The sequence below is a fragment of the Ruditapes philippinarum genome, unplaced genomic scaffold (genome assembly GCF_026571515.1).
Source record: "Ruditapes philippinarum isolate M1 unplaced genomic scaffold, ASM2657151v2 ctg13978_1_1_1_1, whole genome shotgun sequence".
Lineage (NCBI taxonomy): Eukaryota > Metazoa > Mollusca > Bivalvia > Venerida > Veneridae > Ruditapes > Ruditapes philippinarum.
The window spans coordinates 1-5,890 of NW_026854556.1; the positions used below are offsets into that span (position 1 = coordinate 1).

A 5,890-nucleotide genomic window follows, 5' to 3' on the forward strand; every position below is an offset into this window, starting at 1 on the left:
CTAAAAAAATACGCATGATATCCAAGTCCTATTCATGATCCTTCATTGTCATAAGATATACAAAAGCGATGGCATATAATGGAAAACTAGGTCAGTTTTTAGAAAGTATTTAATGAAATACAACACGTTGTTAATACTGAATGTGATTAATTCCTTTGACTATAACAGTATATGTTTATCAAAAATATGTTGTTTCCCTCCTAAGCCTTGGGAATGTCTTTTGTAGCGCTCTAAGCACTTAAACGTTCGTTTACTACCTACATATGAATTAGCAGTGTCCATGTTCAATCTTAAACCTAAAGCATCGTCCCTCCAGATTCATGTTTATTTTCATAAACAAATGGAACTGTAGTTTAAAGTAGAATATTGTGAAGTGAACAAAGAAAGTAATTTGCACATTGCAAATGGTACTTGCAATCAACATTACAAAAAGAGGTTAAAATGCGCAAAAATAGCCCTGACTAAGTAAGTAGCAACAAATACTGTAAAATCAGTTATTAATCAAGTGAATCTTCACTCTGTTTCCTTTTTTCTTTTTATCTGCATTTTCGTCGTGTTTGATTTACTTAAATTATGTTGGCTCATGTGAAGGCACGTAGCTTTAAATCTGGTTTATATCTTTTTATAAGAAGTACACGTTCAAGAAGATCATAGTAACGAACGAAATGACACAAAAAGACAAAACTATAGCCTTATCTACGGTATAACTAAAACTTCCAAGTGTTAAATTTTGACACATAACTATCATTTAACATACCTTAATTTCAATGCATTTGTTTTCATTTAAGCGCGACTGACATTTACCTATGTAGAGTACAATCCTGGGAGAAGTTGTATAGATCTATAGAAAAATAACCAATCAGACATATATGCATGAAGGATAATCTAAGGCAACTTTCGATAGAGCTATAATATGATCCCATCACCAATTTTATATCAATCTAAAAGCTTGATAAGTGGCCTATGTAAGCGTGGATATTATATCACAGACAGTGACTGCAAGTATCATTGTCTCGCATTATTACCATATAAATTATTGTCTGTCATAAAATGAGCTCTGATCGATTACCTATATGTATTCCTAATTAATTTGCTTTTTATCATTTTTTAACAGGAACATCATGTATGTGTCATTTTTAAAAGGAATTGTCTTATATTGCCGGGTTCTTATTACTTAGTGTTCAATCTATTTTGCCAATTTAATAATATGATATATTAAAATATGGACAGTGTTTATAACATTATTGGACTTGTTATAACATATGTAAATCGTCACGAATGTCATGAATGTTTCTATATTTGTATTCTGCTAAAGCCGTTCCAAAGAGTAGGGAACGGTAGCTTGCTTTTACTACTACCGTCAATGAACCGGCTCAATGGAGTCTGACACATTTTACTTTTGGAGGTCTTAATGGATTTGTTGTTCTTTCTATTCTCTATAATTCTAAATAAAAAGTAACCCTTTGTGCCATTATTAAACCAAATGCATGACGAAAATTACTTTCGTTGTGATCCCCTGAGAAATGCTACATACCAAATATATAAGCTCTATGCCATATCGAACAACGCTAAAAAGTTACCTAAGCGCGGGACATATTTTAACTCTTTCATGATAAATATAACTTTGTAGTAGACTCTGAGATAAAGTTTCATTCTAAATATATGCCTTGTGAACTAAGTTTGCTTCGAGGCGGACCATTTTTGACACAAGGCTCATGACTCATATAACATTTGTAGGGGTCCACTATATTCAGGCCACATTTCTTAGATTTATGCAATCTTTTCACACATAAGGATATTAATTTGATGCCTTAAACTAAGTGACCGCATGGGACAACGGTCATGATTTGCAGAGGACTACAATGATACTAAATTTACAAAATGCCAAATATCTAAGGCAAATGAATTATATTTCTTTGAAGTCTACCAGATCATAATTTAGAACATGTAGTTTCGGAAGAGGAGATTTAAATGCGTTACCCTAAATAAACATTTGAATGATTAGTGAAAAAATTGAGTGTTTTAAATGGATGACGCCAGTTCTTTTTACTCTGGGAACGTCGGTTATATAACCTTTGTTATTGGCCACAATATTCTACAGGGAAAAATCCGTGGATATGACATTTTGTTACGAAGATTTTTAAATACATGTTTTAAGAAAATTAATATTTTTAACTTGTGTTATCTACATATGCGTTAGACTGTAACACTATGACCTTAGGATAATCTATGTGAACATCTTAATTGGGGTTAAGGTGATGCTGTTAATGTTTATTTTTGGAGAACAACAGACGACGCACGGCGGGCGTCATGCTAGCATGAAAACTCTTTGATAGGATGAGTTAACAAATTGTACTGCGAGCACGAGTTGTCCGAAATCACATGTATGTCTTATCAACGTTTTTGCGCGCCTTAAGCTGCTTTAAACTCCCCAGTGGTGAAACTACAACTGACCGTTCTAAGGCGATACCCTTCTGTGTTACATGTGTGTATTGTTACGTGTTTTGAATGTTTTGTGATGTAAATTTGTTAAATTGTCGTTAACGGTAAGTATTTTCTTTCGATCCCACCCTCTTTCGCCCAGACTTTCGCACCACTTATCCCTTTAATTCCCATTTGAACTCCTTTTCTTATATTTTTCTTATTGTTTCACTTATTGCGTTTCCATTTCCTCCTTTCTCTTCGCTTGTGTCCTCTTCATATTCTGACATTGTGCCTTCTTGGTGCCCTGCTGTTGTGGCTGGTGTGTGTCGGGGAATGCGACCTGTAAACTTTGCATTTGCCTAGTTGATCTTCATTGTCATTTTTTATAACACTTTCAATTTTCAAAAGACATTTATTTTTCTTTCAACAATTTATAGGAATATCATTATATATATAAAGATAAGTAAAGCATAAATAGATTGTCAGTCAGTCATTAAGTATTAAACAATATGATGTTTTTTTTCAAATTACCATAAAAATCTCACAAATGTTAAGTAAAATAAAATTCATATTAATACTGTAATAATTTTAGATTTCAGTGTAGATACTGATACATAAATTATTGTTATGATAGTTTTATAAATAAATTATCATATCATTTTAACAAAGTAAATATACAGTAACCAAACTTAACAAATTGATTAGGACCACAAAAAAACCTCTTTTAGTTAAATGATTTGAAGAATAAAGTCAAATTCGTTACATAAATAGCTATAATAATATGTGTTGTACTTATGATAAAAAAAAGACGTGAATTAAGAAAGATCTTGTCAAGGACACATAAAAACGGAAAATAATGTCACCTTATGATATAGACATATTGCTCCCGAGGAAATTCTTTAATTATAGAATTTCTTAATACATCAACTAATGTTTTGGGGTTGTCATGAAGTAATGCGTAGGAAAGTTCATTAGTCTATTAAAACACGTCCCTTCAAGAAAAATAAGAAACGATGTTTTCTATGAAAATTACCTTATCATTTTTATTAAAGATCACCACCTGCCCCAGTAAAATACATTTGATTATGTTACCATATGTATCTTATCAATGAAGCAAGGAATGAAAATACAGCAATTTATACACGTCATATTTTTATAGCTTTCGATTATACGAACATAATTTTCTGGTATGAAATATCTTTTGATTAATACTACATTATTTCAATTGCAATAAAAATAGAAGTGACAAAAGCTCGAAGAGTAATATTGAAGCTACACGATAAAATGATGAGAGAAACGCCGTTTTTTTGTATTCGTGGATAAGATGATGTGATTAAAGCGTTAGCATGCAATAGGATTTTTTTCATTAATTTGAAAAACAAGTACTGCTCATTTAACGTTAAATATGCAAATTCTGCACATTTGTGTTTAAATTGCTCGTCTAACTATTTTTGTTTTCAATATCAGCATTTTTTTATTTTCAAATCCAATACAAAAATATTCCAAACATATAAATTAAAATGTTTTTTAAGTGACAAGATGCACAAAATATAAGAATTGGAATTGTTTCCCTGAGATAAGCAGAATATTGAGAGCAAATATTACGTTAAAATTAAACATTTTTTCATAATCTTTCGGCAAAAATTTGTTACCTGTTACGTTTGTTTATGTTTAACGTATACAAAATGATAGTATAAGTCGGTTTGTCTTAAGTATTTTAACTGATTTTATAATGAATTAAAATCCTTCTGGGTACAACGGGCATTCCGTAGCCTCCAGTTTTATTTTCAACGCTCTTTGGTAACTAAAAAAAAATAAAAAACAATATTATGTGACATCACTTTCAATGAAATAAGACTGCTAATGATACAATTACACACACTGAATATATCAGTATTATATAATGATAATTAGGCATAGAAAATTATAAGGAAAAAGGCATACTCTGTATATACATAAAGATTTTATAAGTTAAGGCATAAGTAAAAAGTCATACTATATATATACCACGTTTTGTGGTGATAATAATGTGTAGTAAATTATAAGCTATCTTTGCCGTTCTTTATATTATATAATAATTTAGCTTAAGCAAATAATTTATCCAACTTCTAGAAGCATAGAGCAATGATTTGCTATTTTTTAAATTGAATACTTGTAGATAGGTATTAAATGGAACAAATTGACAGACCATGAGATGAAAGAGGTACTGAAAACGTTAAAATTTTGATGGAAAGAGATATTGAAAAAATACAGGTAAACATTTACAGTTTTTAGGTGTTCTGCAGGTTTCATATATCCAGCAAGGCTATCTCCTGCAGAGTCCCCATCAACAAGGTTGTTGAATGCATCAATCTGTTCTGATAGTTTTGCCTTCTCACCTATAAACGTGAAGATTGTACAAAGTTTAAACTAATATCATATCTACAAATGCGCATTCATAGAACCATTAATTAGTATGCCAAAAAAAGGCTATACATTTTCAAAAAAAAAACGTAATTATCCTTTCCGGCAATTATTTTCCAATGGAATAATTTGAAATTTAGTTGTCTAGTATATTCCCTGTTCAAGTCAAATGTTACAAACAATTCAATTAAATATGTTCTAACTCACTTGCAACCAGCTGTTTTACGATTGTGCATGATCTCTTAATGTAAGTAAAACGTCACGTGATACGTCACCAACTGTGATGTCATATATCTCGTCTTCCGTGATTGATCTGTCGTCGTCATCTTCAAATTCCTCAATGTTTTCTATGCTATCTATAGGAGACGATTCGTCCAAATCAGATGAGAACTGTCTAGCTTTAGATTTTAATCGGCGCTCTGCTGCAGTTGAATGATGATTCCTAATTAGTTCTTGCCTGTGAAATAAACAAACAGTTCATTGATCTAATTCTGAGAAAATGAGTGAGAGTTTATAATCACTTTAAACTTTAGTTGCGATAAGATATATGGCCCCGAGAGAAATTAACTTGAAACTGAGAACTCGCTATTTTTCTGGCATGTTTGCATTTTGTGTGAATAGGGCGTTGTTACTATCTTGATTCATTATTTATTTTGCAAATTATGTCTAGAATGAATGTGTAGCTTTTATACTGCATTATCAATCAGTATATATTTTACACAAAGTAATTTTGATATAGTTCTTAATTGTGATAATATTTATCAAAGTCTACCATTTAATGGACTGTTGTTCTTTACTGTCTATAAAAATGCTAAAATTAGCAAAATATTTCCTTTGTTTTTCAATTATAAAATGATATACGTTTAGATATGATTTTTCAACTATAAAATGATATACGTTTAGATATGATCGTTTTATCAATATTTCAAGTCAATCAGAAATATCATAGAATTTTGGCATCATAACGGGTGTTTTGTTGAAATTGTTCAACAAGTGTGAGAAAATATAATGGTTATAACCATAATGATAAAATGGAAAGTAAATGTTTGAAAATATATACTGA

General features: G+C 30.7%; 1 long non-coding RNA gene across 1 annotated transcript; it reads right to left on the bottom strand.

Annotated features, from left to right (window-relative positions):
• Positions 1-3,396: 3,396 nt before the first annotated feature.
• On the bottom strand, positions 3,397-5,278 carry LOC132740457 (uncharacterized). Its single transcript, XR_009627162.1, has 3 exons — positions 5,035-5,278; positions 4,690-4,802; positions 3,397-4,228 (listed from the first exon to the last, which is right to left on the bottom strand). It is a non-coding gene; the product is annotated as an uncharacterized LOC132740457 (long non-coding RNA).
• Positions 5,279-5,890: the final 612 nt, after the last annotated feature.